This window comes from Myotis nattereri (genome assembly GCF_964212035.1).
Source record: "Myotis nattereri genome assembly, chromosome: 13".
Classification (NCBI taxonomy): Eukaryota; Metazoa; Chordata; class Mammalia; order Chiroptera; family Vespertilionidae; genus Myotis; species Myotis nattereri.
Genome location: NC_138088.1, coordinates 24,270,922 through 24,285,717, shown reverse-complemented (window position 1 = coordinate 24,285,717; position 14,796 = coordinate 24,270,922). Strand labels below are relative to the sequence as shown.

Here is a 14,796-nt window from a genome sequence, read left to right as displayed (position 1 = left end):
GATAAACATTAGACACCCCATTGCTGAGAAACGTCCCAAACTGAACTCTTGAGAGTCGGCATCTGCACGTAATTACTTAGGGCACATAATTCTTTTATGGGTGCTCACTTAGTAAGCATTTACATTTACATTCACAGCTCATTAGCTTGCTTGTGAATTTGATTTGAACATTTTAAGTGGGATTGTTTTTAATCTTTGGAGGCACTATAAACCCACAGTCACGCTCAACTGGCACAGACTGTTAGAAGGGAAACCATATAACTAGTTTGTTTTGCTTCCTAGCAGGAGTTTTATAAGGTAAGGCTGAACTGGCCATGAATATTCTAAGGGGAATTTTTTTTCTTTTTCTTTCTGAGCCTAAGGTTTACGGAGTTATTTTGATCAAAAGTAGAGTTACTGGAAACTCTGATGGAGAAAGAACAAAATTAAACGTGACTTTTGGATTGTTATAAAAATCATAAAATAACAGATCTTTCAACCAGATGTTTAATTTTAAAACAGCGAACATGGCAGACTTTCTAGAGACTGTCAATGGCTTGAAATACCAATCTAGTCTCTTCCCTTGGGCTCTCGCGCTGCTTGGTAACGGGCGCTGTTGGTCATGTACCAGCAGTACAACGGGAAGTGCACCATCTAGTGAAAAAGAATTTTTTTTGAAAACATATGCATTTTGCAATTTATTCATGGTGCCAGGTGTTCCTTAGCTGTGCACTTCGGGGCTTAAGTGCCCACAGTTTTCCTTTTTCATGGGAAAACTATAAAATGGGAGATTTGCCATTATGCCACGCTTCATGAAGGCAGCTCCTCCTTGAGTGTCTGCAGGCATGTTTGATTGCAAATTCAAACATAACCTCAAAGAGACCTTTTCTTGCCTTGATACTTCAGTGTGGGTCTTGGTAGAATGGGCTGTACATGGAGCAGGAAAATTGTAGTCTAATTTCCAACATGTAGTAAAAAGATCAATTATTCCCTGCAACCTTGGAAATAATTTGTTAGATTTGACTAGTGTCTGTTTAGATAATCATATTGTGGGGGAAGTACTGGAACAAGTGCTCACCAGAGCTTCTTAGCCAAAAACAGAACTTTTTAGACAATTTTTACTAAGGTAAGTTATTCATAGGATGGTTATTCAGACAATGAGAAAAAGACATAGGAGAAAGCTGTATTAACATGAAGATTAATCCGTGTTAGTCTGGACCAGTGATGGCGAACCTTTTGAGCTCGGCGTGTCAGCATTTTGAAAAACCCTAACTTAACTCTGGTGCCATGTTACATATAGAAATTTTTTTATATTGGCAACCATAGTAAAACAAAGACATATTTTTGATATTTATTTTATATATTTAAATGCCATTTAACAAAGAAAAATCAACCAAAAAAATGAGTTCGCGTGTCACCTCTGACACGCGTGTCATAGGTTCACCATCACTGATCTAGACTAAAACATTGGTGGTTAGACACTGAGAGATGTAGGAAAAGGTGGAGTCTCTTTTTCTGCCCTTCGTCCCCTCCCTCCAGGCCTGTGAAAGGAACAGTCCTCAGGTGCGTTCATACTTTTTGTTGATGTCATGCCCTCCCTCTGGCTCTGAATCTGGTTCCTTTGGCTTCTAGATCATTACATAATCTTCTGACAATTCTAATTTTTTACCCTTTCCACAACCTTCATAGCCCTCCCAATAAACCATGGAGACTTCCTCCCTGTAGGAGCAGTTACTTCCAGGCACCCTCACGAAGACTGGAGATGTCCCCAAGGCTTTGGAACTTCCCACAACTCAATTTAGAAATCACAGATGAGACTGGCGCCCATTTATTGCAGGTCACTTGTCCCCTGCTAGAAAAGCAGTTACTTCAATAAGGGATTGCTATGGTCTGAATGTTTATATACCCCCAAATTCATATATTGAGATCCCAGTCCCCAGAGGTGATGTTATTAGAAGGGGCCATTGGGAAGTGATTAGGTCCTGAGGATGGAACCCTCATGAATGAGATTAGTGACTTATAAAGAGGCTCCAGAGAGATATCTAGCCCCTTTCACCATGTGAGGATGCAGCTAGAAGGTGCTTGCTGTGAATCGGGAAGAGGGCCTTCACCAGAACCTGATCATGCTGGCACCTTGATCTTGTACCTCCCAGACTCCAGAACTGTGAGAAAGACATTCCTGCTGTTCATAAGACACCCACTATGTGGTCTTTTGCTATAGTAGCCAGAAAAGACTAAGACAGGGATTCTTTTTCCCCCTTTAATTCTTTATTGTTTAACGTATTACATATGTATCCTTTTTCTCCCATTGACTTCTCCTAGGCACTCCCACCCTTCAGCACATGCCCTCACCCCTCTAGTGTCTGTGTTTATTCGTTATGCTTATGTGCATGCATACAAGTCCTTTGGTTAATCTCTTACCCCAGCCTCCCTTGCCCCCACCTTTCCTCTGAGGTTTGACGGTCTGTTCAATGCTTCTCTGTCTCTGGATCTATTTTTGTTTATTAGTTTATGTTGTTCATTATATTCCACAAATGAGTGAGATATGTGATATTTATCTTTCTCCAACTGGCTTATTTTGCTTAGCATAATGCTCTCCAGGTCCATCCATGCTGTTGCAAATGGTAAGAGTTCTTCCTTTTTTACAGCAGCATAGTATTCCATTGTGTACATGTACCACAGTTTTTTAATCCACTCATCTACTGATGGGCACTTAGGCTGTTTCCAAATCTTAGCTATGATAAATTGTGCTGATATGAACATAGAAGTGCATATATCCTTTCTGATTGGTGTTTCTGATTTCTTGGGATATATTTCTAGAAGTGGGATTACTGGGTCAAATGGGAGTTCCATTTTTAATATTTTGAGGAAACTCCATACTATTTTCCACAGTGGCTGCACCAGTCTGCATTCCCACCAGCAGTGCACGAGGGTTCCTGTTTCTCCACATCCTCACCAGCACTTGTTTGTTGGTTTGTTGATGACAGCCATTCTGACAGGTGTGAGATGATACCTCATTGTCATTTTGATTTGCATCTCTCAGATGATTAGTGACTTTGAGCATGTTTTCATATGTCTCTTGGCCTTCTGTATGTCCTCTTTTAAAAAGTGTCTATTCAGGTCTTTTGCACATTTTTTGATTGGATTGTTTATCTTCCCTTTGTTAAGTTGTATGAGTTCCCTATATATTTTGGAGATTAGACCCTTATCAGATATAATGTTGGCAAATATGTTCTCCCATGCAGTGGGCTTTCTTGTTGTTTTGTTGATGGTTTCTTTTGCTGTGCAGAAGTTTTTTGTTTTGATGTAGTCCCATTTGTTTATTTTCTCCTTAGTTTCCATTGTCCTAGGAGCTGTATCAGTAAAGATATTGCTATGACATATATCTGATATTTTGTTGCCTGTGGATTCTTCTAAGATTTTTATGGTTTCCCATCTTACATTTAAGTCTTTTATCCAGTTTAAATTCATTTTTGTATATGGTGTAAGTTGGTGATCCAGTTTCATTTTTTTTGCATGTATCTGTCCATAAGATAGGGATTTTTAATGTTAGAGACTTCCCAGGTTCTGGAAAATGCTAATGTATCAATTCTTATTTTATTTAGATTCTACATTGCAAAAATTAACCATTGACTAAGGAGCATGTGAAAGGAACAAGTGGGTTAGCTGTGGCAATGATGGGCCTTACACCACGCACTGTACTACTCTAAAAGATGCCATTCCCAAGACTCAAATGTGTCTTGAGTTGTGTTATGTGGTGGCCTTAAGAGTCTTGGCAGATGAATTTGTTAAATGTCTTATCTAATAGATTCTAAGCATCTTGAAGACAGGTTTCATATTCCTCATAAGGCTTAGCATAATGCCTTGCATAAAGCATGCATGTATGCAGAATTGGTTGAAGGAATAAATTTGGATACGCTTTGGGCAGAAAAAGTACAATAAACAATATAAACTTTAAAGGCAAAAGAGGAGAGAAAGTTGTTTCTGTTTATTTTTTTGTTTTTTTTTTTCATGTAGCATTTGGAGGCAGGAGGCCTGGATTCAAGCTATGGCTCTAATACTTACTAGCTATATGCCTTCTTTGAGCCTTGATTTTCTTATCTGTCAAATAACACCTCTGAGGTGGTTGAGACTCAGATGACATAATAATTGTGTAGCAATTCCCTTATGAAGGTATATTCCCAGCTTAAAATGACCCCCTTGAATGCTAGCCTAAACTCCCCATTCTCAGGAACGGGCTGTTGGCTGTCATGTTTGTATAATGTGCCCAAAACACCCACTTGAAAATAAGGGATTAGATCAGCAGTGAGCGTTCAGCCCAAGCTGGACCCCTCAGAACCCCTTGCCCTGGGAATTCGGAGATGGGCATGAGAGAGTCAGTCTCCGTTGTCGGAGAGTATAATTTGGGAAACTCAGACACAAGGACAGACACCTTCTCCCAACCATACTAACAACTGAGTAGCAGAAAATGTTGGTCTTCTAGTAAGGAAGGAACAGGTGAATAAAAAGAATCAGAGAGTAAAAGTGATGCATAGTCGCTCTCTGGGTTCCAGAAACACTGCTGCATCTTTGTCCTTGGGGGATTGGAAACGTTTTTCTGTCCTTATAATAAACTCCCATTTTATGCCTCAAGCCAACTCGAGTCAGGTTTTTCTTTCTTCAAGCAAAGCATTAAAGGATTTTGTGATACACTTTCTAATATAAGAATTCCCCCTCCCCCCGCCGCATGCCATCGGTTTAAATATAGCCTCAAAACTCCTCTACCTCACAGTAGAAGATCTCTCTATTTTAAAATTAATTAGGAATAAGGGTCCTTTTCTGACAGTTTTGATGAGAAGCCCAGAATTTCTAGCTATGCCAGTGTCTCTCCTTATTCTTTCTCCAGGTAACAAGCATCCCAAACCCAGCCTCGGTCTCCATGGTGATCAAGAGTCCCCTGTAGTATCTGCCAGGTGAGGGCCACACAGCATCCATGACCGCAGATACGCGTGGTGTATTGCATTAGTGCTGTGGGGAAGCGTCAGGAAAGGAAGCCAGGCTTTTGAAGCTCCTTTTTATGCAATTAATGACTTCTCGTTGCTGCCTACCTTTTTGCCAGTGCGGCAGAGCAAGATGCAGAAAACCGCTACAGAAAATTAGCTGTAATTTAGGTAATATCTGGAATGCCCTGTCAGTCACTTGATTATGTGATTGAAAGGAACATTTCATTTGGAGATTTGCAATTTTCTGGTGCTATTGGCATTACACAATTACGTTTCCTGTCATTTATCACATTGTGGGATACTGAGACAAATTTGCTTCTCCTTACATTTATCATATTACTGAGAAATATAGAGACAGATTTAGCCAATTGCTTTACACCAAATGATGCCTGTTGTTAGCTGGAGGTATTCAGCAGCTTTTCTGTGCAAAAATCTCTCTTGAACATATTCTGCGCCAAGAGGATTTTCCCCCCAATTATTTTGAAATGGAGATTCCCTCCCACCCCCTTGACTACAGCATTGCCTTCCAAAATCTGCCTTTTGCAGCAGGTGTGCAGAGTGAACTGAGAGCATCAGTGATGCGAAGGCCTCCCTTTCCTTTGGGAATCTGGAGGCAGTGGCGCCAAGATGGGGGCATTTAGCTACATGCCTTATGCCTTTAGCGAAGCATAAGGCGAGATGAGAGCTTTGGAATGTTCAAGCACTGGCTTGCTGTTGTCATATTTAGAGCTACTTAAAAATGTAGCTTTTAAACAAAGGTAACTAAAGTATTTAATTTAGGAGGCAGGTAAAGAGCCTTGGGGCCTTGCACAAATGAAGTTTTCTATAGGCATTTAGGTGTCCTCTAGCTCATGGACCGAACTCGATTTTTCTTTTTTCTATGAAGACGGTATGAAAAAGAATTCAGTCTCTGCTCCTTGGTTTAGTTGAACTGTTTGAGCAGTTTGTATGTACCCAGTGCCTGCGTCAGAAGCTTGTGCTTATCAAAAATACATATATTCCCAAGTGTATAATATCTGGGGCCTGAAACTCCATATTTAAACAAGGACTTGTTTGGTTAGGAACACCAAACAAGTCATTTGCAACCCTGAATGCTTGTTAGAATAATCCAGGGAGGTCTTGAAACTTCTGATACCCTGGCTGCACTCTAGACTTTGGGAGTAGGTCTCAGGTGATTCCAGTGTGCAGCCACACTTGAGAACCACTGCAGTGGACTTTGGGAAAGTCACTACACTTGACCTTTGAATAGCATGGGGTTAGGGGCACTGACCCGCTGTGTAGTCAATAATCTACATTTAACTTTTGACTCCCTCAGAACTTAAATACAAATAGCCTGCTGTTGTTTGAAAGCCTTACTGATAACACAATTGACTGACAGATATTTTGACTGTTATATGTATTATATACAGTAGTCTTACAATTAAGTTAGAGGAAATAAAATGTTACTGATATATCATAAGAAAGAGAAAATACATTTATTGTACTGTATGTGTTTATTGAAAAATTTGCATATGAGTGGACCTATGCAGTTCAAACCCATGTTGTTCAAGGGTCACTGTATTAGGAAGCAAGACAGCTGGATTCCAGTCTTCACAGCAGAAAATCAAGACTGATCTGGGCTCCTATGACTGCCAGGGACCTGATTTGGGGGCCAGAGAGAACCATGACATTTCTGATGCTATTTTTGGTCTGAGGACAGTTGGTTCAGTCTCTTGGGGACATAGGTCTGGCCAGGACCAAGTTTCTGAGAGTTGGAACAGAAGCCAAGATAAGAGTGTCAGGGGTGGGGTGAGGAAGAGTATAGCTCTGTGTAATCACCTTGGTTTATCTGGGCATAGGAAGGTAGATTAATTCTATCTACCTCTGTTGGTGGGGATGGCTCTATTCTCAGTAGCCTAAGACTGAGGGGGTTTGAGCCTTCTTGCTGCAGGGATTCAGTGTCTCCAGCTGAGCTGAGCTGGGGGTAAGTCGCAATGGATAGCTGTTGCTGTGCACTACGCTACCTGAAAGTCCTTTCATGGTCACCCTGATGTACCTCTGAGGCCCAGAGCACTGGCAAAGAGTTCGAAGACCTGACATTTAGTAGACCTGACATCTGCATAGACATCTGGATGGGTGACATTGGGCAAACAGTTCATCTCTCTGAGCATCACAGTTTCTATCCTTTAATGGAATTGGCCTTGGTTGGGGAGGCAAATGAGTCCCAATAATATTTAAAATTCATATTAAATAAAAATGCATTTTTTAATGTACCCCATTGGTTTTAGGTACTCTGCTATATTGAAACATGATTTAAATACGAACACTTTGCTCAGTACTGTGCAGTTCTATGTCTCTTTTTTTCTTTGAAATTTCCACTTAGCCCCATCCTGTCTATGCTTTCAGAACTAGGTGTTGGTTGGTGCCAAATCAAGATCTCAGGTCAAACGTATAATTGTTGGTACCCACCTTGGTGACTGGACAGGTCTCAGATCAATTGTTTGCTTTTCTGTTCATTCAGTAAGCTTATATCAAACTCTTACTATGTCTCCATTGCTATGCTTGACACTGGGCATATGGAGATGAAAGGCACTACTTGCTATCAAATAGCTTGCTATGGTATGTGTGTCGTGGGAGTAGGTAGAGTCTAAAAGTTATTCTGTTAGATATTTGTTTGGAACTAACTATTACAGTATAATAACAAATTTTATACTTTTTCAAGTGTTCTCACATAATCTCTAGTATCTTATTTAATCACTGAACACATCTAGGAGAGAGCATGATTTACACACAGGTGAATCAAGGCTCATGTAAATGCAGTGAATCACACTCCAGGTTCTGTTGTTAATAAGTGGCATCAGGACTCACACTCAGAATCCCTAACTCCAGGCCTGATGCACTTGAAACACACCCCAGGGCTTAGCTATCAAACACAATCATTATCATCATCATCACACACACACACACACACACACACACACACACACACACACACCCTTAGAGCTGTAGATATGATTTAAAAGCTTATTGAGTGACTTTTCCTGAGGGTTGAATGAAATTATTAGCAAGACATCCTATATGTTTTGCCAGCCAGCATTGCAAGGGAGCTCTTCCCAGAGCTGAGGATAACAGATCTGGTTTCTGTTTCCCAAATGAGATGTGATCTAGGCGGCAGCTGCAGGGGTCCATCCAGGGCTCGGTCTGGCCATCTGGCCAGGTGTGTGAGAGGCAAGGTCCACAGCGACAGATCTTGGAACCATTGCCAGAGGTGAAGTCTGAACTCCCTCTCCCTGAAGAATATTGCCGGCCAGTGAGGTAAAAGTAATTACTTGTCCCTGCTAATTGAATTCCAAACTTTAAAGTAGAGGTTCTGATTTAGGTTAATGTGACATGGGCCAATTTAAAATTTTAACTTGAAGAAAAAAATGGTGATGAACCTCAGTGCTTGGAACGAAGCTGGCTAAGTTCCTCAGGGCTGGAGCCAGTGTTCACAACTTCCACAGGTGCTGGCCTCCTGCAAAACTGTCTTCAGCATGCCCTGCTTGCAACCTTGGCTAACGCAAAAGGGTTATGCTACTATAAGGCACGAAATTATTTTAGTTGGTGTAATTCTGTGGGCATCCTCATATCCCAACTTCCCAGGTGTAGCTTTGGCAGTGGTTTTTAAAAAAATTTAATTTTTACTCAACGCCTTTGGGTAACAATAATAATAACTAGTATTTATAGAATGAACTAGTGGCCCGGTGCATGAAATTCGTGCACGGGAGGAGGGTGTCCCTCAGCCCAGCCTGCACCCTCTCCAATATCGGACCGTTTGGGGGATGTCGACTGCTGGTTTAGGCCTGATCCCAGGATGTCCGACTGCTGGGATTGGGCCTAAACCGGCAGTTGGACATCCCTTTCACAATCCTGGACCGCTGTCTCCTAACCACTCACCTGTGTGCCTGCCTGATTGCCCCTAACTGCTTCAGCCTGCCAGCCTGATCACCCCCTAACAGCTACCCTGCCGGCCTGATTGACGCCTAACTACTCCCCTGCCGGCCTGATCGTCCCCAACTGCCCTCCTCTGCTGGCCAGATCACCCCCAAGGCTTTTATTAGTATAGATATGACCCTTCACAGAAAATTTCACTAACCCTGCTTTACAATAAGGGATTGACAATTGAATCATTGGGGCCAGGCACCAAGATTTCCTTTCTTTGAATAGTGGAGGGAATAATTATCTTGTCTTTAAATTGCCCTGAACATCAAATGAGATAATGACTTAGAAAAGCATAAAAGCACCATATAAAGACAACTGTCTTTTTCATATACTGAAAAGACAATAAAGTGGTAAAATCAACAACACTATTTTTATTCTCCCCCTTCCTTCCTTTACAGCCTTTATTTAAACTTTGAAATTTAGAAAAATTTCACTCCTATTTTCATTTCTTTACATTCAATATTATTTTGTATTAGTTTCAGGTTTATTAGTTACAGAATAGTGGTTAGACAACCATATACTTTACAAAGTGTTCCCTGATATTTCCAGTACCCACCTGGCTTCATACCATCATTACAACACTGTTGACTCTATTCCCTATTTAAGTGACAATAGGTTTACAGGTTCCTTTCAGTCTTTCTTTTGTGTTGCTTGCCCTTCCTTTTCTTTCTAACTTCTTCCCTCATTTTCTTTATATAGTATCTCAATTGGCCCTCAAAGCTCAGTGAAGGCACTGGGACACGCTTAACACATTTTACAGAGCAGGAAGCTGAGGCCAATTCCAGTTGGCTATGGAACTGGACTCCTTGCGCAGGAGCCCTCACAGCCGGCTCTCCGCCTTTCCTAAGGGACAGCCGCGGGACAAACAGGACAAACCTCCCCGTGAGGCTTCCAAGCCTCATTCTCCAGCTCCTCTTCATCGTGGATGCTCCACATTCTTTCCTCTCCCCCGCCCCACCCCATTCTTTACTGCCCCTCTTCTGGGGAGCAGGTGGTAGGCTTGCACTCACTGTGCAGGTGTGCACCTCCATGGGGTGGGCGAGAACTGGGGGCGGGGCAGGCGCAGGCTTGTTTTTGGGCCAACACAGGAGCAGGAGTCCTGGCCTCCCAAGTGTGCAGGCGGCGGCGAGGCCCGGTCAGCGCCAGGAGCTTCACCAAACCGCCGCAGTGGGGTACCCAGCAGTGTGGCGCTCCTCCTCTGAGGTGGCGCTGCCCCCCCACACCCCCGCCTCAGGGCTTCCAGCCGTGCCCCTCCGCCCGGGCATCCTTCCACACCTGCAGTCATCGCCTCTTGTTTCCCGCCTATTGGGGCCAATACAGAACCTCACTCTCCCCGGGCAAGGCACATATCCGCCCGCCAGCACCCTGCCCAGGCCTGAGCCCCCTCCAGTGCACCCCACCTTGGTGCCGCTCTGCGCCCCTTGGGCCGCCTGCCTCCTGGCCAGCCACTTCCCCGAAGCTGTGGCCCTTGCCCAGGATCCCCCATCAGGCGGAGGCCTGTCCTCGCGCCTGCAGACCCCATCGCCGCGGCTCCTGGCAGCCGCTTTGCCAAAGACTCCTCTACCTTCAGGCTCTCTCCTCAGACCCCCCGGAGCTTGGCTCCCACGGCCCAGCCCTTCTGTGACTCCCTGCAGCGCCCGCTCTACTCGGCTCTCCTGCCGCCTCCTGTCAGGAAGCTGCCGGGCACCTTGCTGAGGGCAGTGTGGTTCTGGGGCAGGGGCTGGGGGTGTGGGGAGTAGCTCCAGTAAAGTTTAGTAAACCCCAGGCCCCCAGCCCCTCCTTGAGCGGAGCCCAGAGCAGGCTGGGGGCCTGGGTCCGAACACTGCAGCTGCGGAGGCCCCACCCGCCCAGGGCCTCACACAGGGTTTGTTCGTGCTGTCAAGCCCCGCACCGCTGCTCAGGGCCGCACACCAGCTTCCCTTCTGGGGGCATGGCTTAGGTGGCTCTTTCACGCTGCCAAGCCCCCCGCCGCCCAGGGCCGCACACAGGGGTCCCAGCTGGCATTGGGACTTAGGCGCCACACGGGCCAGATGGCAGCTCGAGCTGGCCCTCCCTGCCTGCAGTATGCAAATTAGCCGCCATCTTGGTTGGCAGTTAATTTGCATATCTCGCTGATTAGCCAATGGGAAGGGTAGCGAAGTTATGGTTAATTACCATGTTTCTCTATTATTAGATAGGATGTTACAATTATAACTAGTGGCCCAGTGTATGGATTTGTGCACATTGAAAGGAAAATAATTAGAAGAATTTTTTTAATACTAGAGGCCTGGTGCACAAAATTCATGAACTGGGGTGGGGGGTCCCTCAGCCTGGCCTGTGCTCTCTCCCAGTCTGGGATCCCTTGCTCCTTACCACCCACCTGCTCACTACTCTATAGTGCTGCCATGGAGGTGGGAGAGGCTCCCACCACGGCTGCTGCACTCGCCAGCCGTGAGCCCAGCTTGTGGCTGAGCAGCACTTCCCCTGTGGGAGCAGACTGACCACCAGGGGGAAGCTCCTGCATTGAGCACCTGCCCCATAGTGGTCAGTGAGCACCATAACGACTGGTCGTTCTGGTCATTCAGCTGTAAGGGTCACTTAGTCTTTTAGTATATAGGGTGCTATTTGCCCTTTCTCTGTAATGGAAGGGTCAGAGCCACGCTGGTCCCTGAATACAGTGGGATCGGGCCCCCACTTGCACTCGCCTTGGCTTGGCACCGCCTGCTCATCTGCTCCACCATCCCGCCGTGGTCCTGCTCTCGTTGGGGCCCCTTGGGGCCGAGAGCACCTCTACTGCCGCCTACTGCCAGCGCTATGTCGCTGATACCCGCCATGTTCCACGCCACCCCCTGGTGGTCAGCACACATCATAGCAAGTGGTCGAACTCCCAGTCTCCCAGTTGAACTCCTGGTCGACTGCCCACTGGAGGGGACAATTTGCATATTAGGCTTTTATTATATAGGATAACTGATTTCAATCTTCAGAACCACCCTACTTCATTCAGCAGCTGAGTTAACTGAGCCACAGAGAGGTTAAATCATTTGTCTAAAGTCACAGAGCTAGGAAGGTGGCAGAGCCAGGGTTTAGACCCAGGCAGACTGTCCCTGTGTTGAGCCTCTCAGGGTACCATTTAAATTGAAGGTCATGTGTGACTTCTCCTGTTAAAGCTGTGCAGTGTATCCTGGTGGCTGGGTTCGGTCTGCGCTTCACAGTTGTTTTTAAACCTTAATGATGACAGGTTGAAAAGTGCCAGGCCTGAGTTTGTATATTTCCGTCTAGCCTGGAATACAAATGTCCTATGCAGGATGCCATTTAAGACCAAATAACCCAGTCTTTGCGGGGGAAGAACTGGTATCAGAATACTGACAGTCCACGACTTACAATGGTTTGACTTGTGATTTTTTTTGACTTTACAGTGGTGTGAAAGCAATTCACATTCAGTACAACCTGTACTTTGAATTTTGAATTTTATCTTTTCCTGGGCTAGTGATATGCGATATGTACTCCTATCTCATGATGCTGAGCTGCAGGAGTGAGCCACATTTCCCGCTCAGCCTTGCGATCGCGAGGGTAAGCAGCCACACTCTGTAGTGTCCTGTATTACCAGCATGTTTGGATATTGTTTTCTGAGTACATTTCAAGTAGGCTAGGCCAGTGGTTGGCAAACTGCTGCTCGCGAGCCACATGCGGCTCTTTTGCCCCTTGAGTGTGGCTCTTCCTAAGCCTTAGGAGTACCCTAATTAAGTTAATAACAATGTACCTACCTATATAGTTTAAGTTTAAAAAATTTGGCTCTCAAAAGAAATTTCAATCATTGTACTGTTGATATTTGGCTCTGTTGACTAATGAGTTTGCCGACCACTGGACTAGGCTAAGCTACAATGTTTAGTAGGTTAGGTGTATTAGGTGCATTTTGACATGATATTTTCAACGTATGATAAGTCAAGGATAATCTACTGTGTGATTGTCACAGGGGCCTTATGATCAGTTGCCATTGCTCTTCTCCCCATATCTGTCGGTGCAGGTAGACCTTGGCCTAAAAGAACAGGAATTATCACTGTTAGGCATTCCCAGGAGAAGTTAACATTGGGTCTTTAGGGAAAGTTGAGGAAAGTCTCCTCCAGAAGCATTTCTGAGGTAGGTGAGTGAGCTTCTGTTAGGAAAGTCTAATTCAGGATGGGTCTGTGTGGTAATTGTAACATGCTCCCCGTGGGTATCTGTGCTGTTTGGCAACTAAGGGGTAGGAGTTGGGCCACAGCTGGAGCGAAATAATCAGGAGACATGATTGTCTTCATCCTTGAGGCCAAAGTGATGGCAGCAGCTGTAGTCACTGGCAGATAGATGGAGGGAAGCAGCCATGGCAACCTGGTGGGAGCCAGTGTCAGGAGCAGCCAGCACCCCAAGCAGCCTCGGCCATGGTGCAGACTTCTCTTGCTGACTTTCTGCTCCACCGGAAGTGGCAAGGACCATCAGAACTGGGTCTGGAACACTAGTAAACACCCCTAGCGATTCCTGAAGCTGTTAGGAGTAGAAGGTCCACGGGAACATTGGGCTTCCTGCTAATTTACAGACTGAAGTCCCAGGATATTCTCTATTGATGTAAGAGTGACATTGTCTATCTCCCAAACTAGCCATAACTGACCACGTAGGCTACACAAGCGTTTCTTTCCCTGGAGTAGTTTGGGCTTAGCTTGATCAATCACTGAGTTGGAATTCACTGGCCATTGTTGGAATTTGATATGACTCAGTTTGCTGAAACCTGTTGTCAGAGTTAAGGGTCTCAGAATTCTAAGAAGACTCTTGCAACAACAAAAAAGTTTTTTATATAGACATATATTCTTTGATGGAATTCTTTTTTTTTTGTATTCTCTTACCTTTTGATAACATTTTAAAATTATTATTTAAAGAAACAAATATTGGTTGTAGAGTTCTGAGTGAATGAATGTTCTTTGTTGCTAATAGACAGAAGCCTTTGAAGAAGTGAATAATTCATTTCTTGGAGCTTCTATTTTCTACCTATAAAATGTGGGTAGTAATATCCTCCTCATGAATTATGGGGAGTGTTCAATCTCCATCAGATCTTAAACCAAAAAAGAGTCTTCATCCACAGATAAAGAGTCTTCATCCACCATTAGAACAATACTGCCACAACATTTGCATTCTAGACAGATGGCTTTGTAATGTGGTCTCACTTGCAACATTTCCGTCCTCTTAAGTACTGTCTCTTTACCCTGACAATCTAAACTGGCTCAGTTAGACACAAAGATGTCTCTGAAGGCCATGGGACTATTAATGCTCAGGCTTAATTAAATGACAAGTCCAATTTTGACAAGACTGATTTACTTGCCGTGGGAAAAGTGCCAAACCTGGAATGAGTTTAATTGAATTCAAGTGTTAATCTGTTTATTCGTCACCTATCAAATGATTCTGTGAGTGTGTTTAAGGATAAGTATGAATACATTAAAAACCATATAAGTATAGAATAGCAGTACTTCAACAAGTCAGTGTAGAGCATCATTTTCATGCTGCTGCTGAGGATTTTATCCCACATTTCCTACCTCAAACTGTGGGTGGCAGCAGCGACCTGGGAAATATCTTCTGTGCAATTCAAATTACTTTCAAGGTGTAGTCATAGCACGGAAATGATTGCACTAAGTAATAAGTAAGTTGGGTCTTTATTTTTGAACGACAAATGGCATTACTTTGTCATTTCTCGTTTCATTCTTGTAGTCAAAGGGGGTAAAAAAGAGCTGTGGTCTGGCATGCTCTCTGACATGCCTCCCCCCCCCCCCGATTATTTTATGCCAATAATCTTCCCTTTCCTTGGAGGCCACAGGCCCTCTCCATGGAGTCCCTTTCTTGTGATGGTGCCTTACTGATTGCATTTGATCAGGTG

At 44.3% G+C, this 14,796-nt stretch overlaps 1 pseudogene across 1 annotated transcript in view; it reads left to right on the top strand.

The window, feature by feature from the left end:
- Window positions 1-506: 506 nt before the first annotated feature.
- LOC308529205 (nuclear factor erythroid 2-related factor 3-like) overlaps window positions 507-14,796 on the top strand; it is a 46,850-nt pseudogene continuing 32,560 nt past the window's right edge. Inside the window, exon 1 of the transcript in view lies at window positions 507-582. The product of the transcript in view is annotated as a nuclear factor erythroid 2-related factor 3-like (transcript). The remainder of the gene's footprint in view (window positions 583-14,796) is intronic.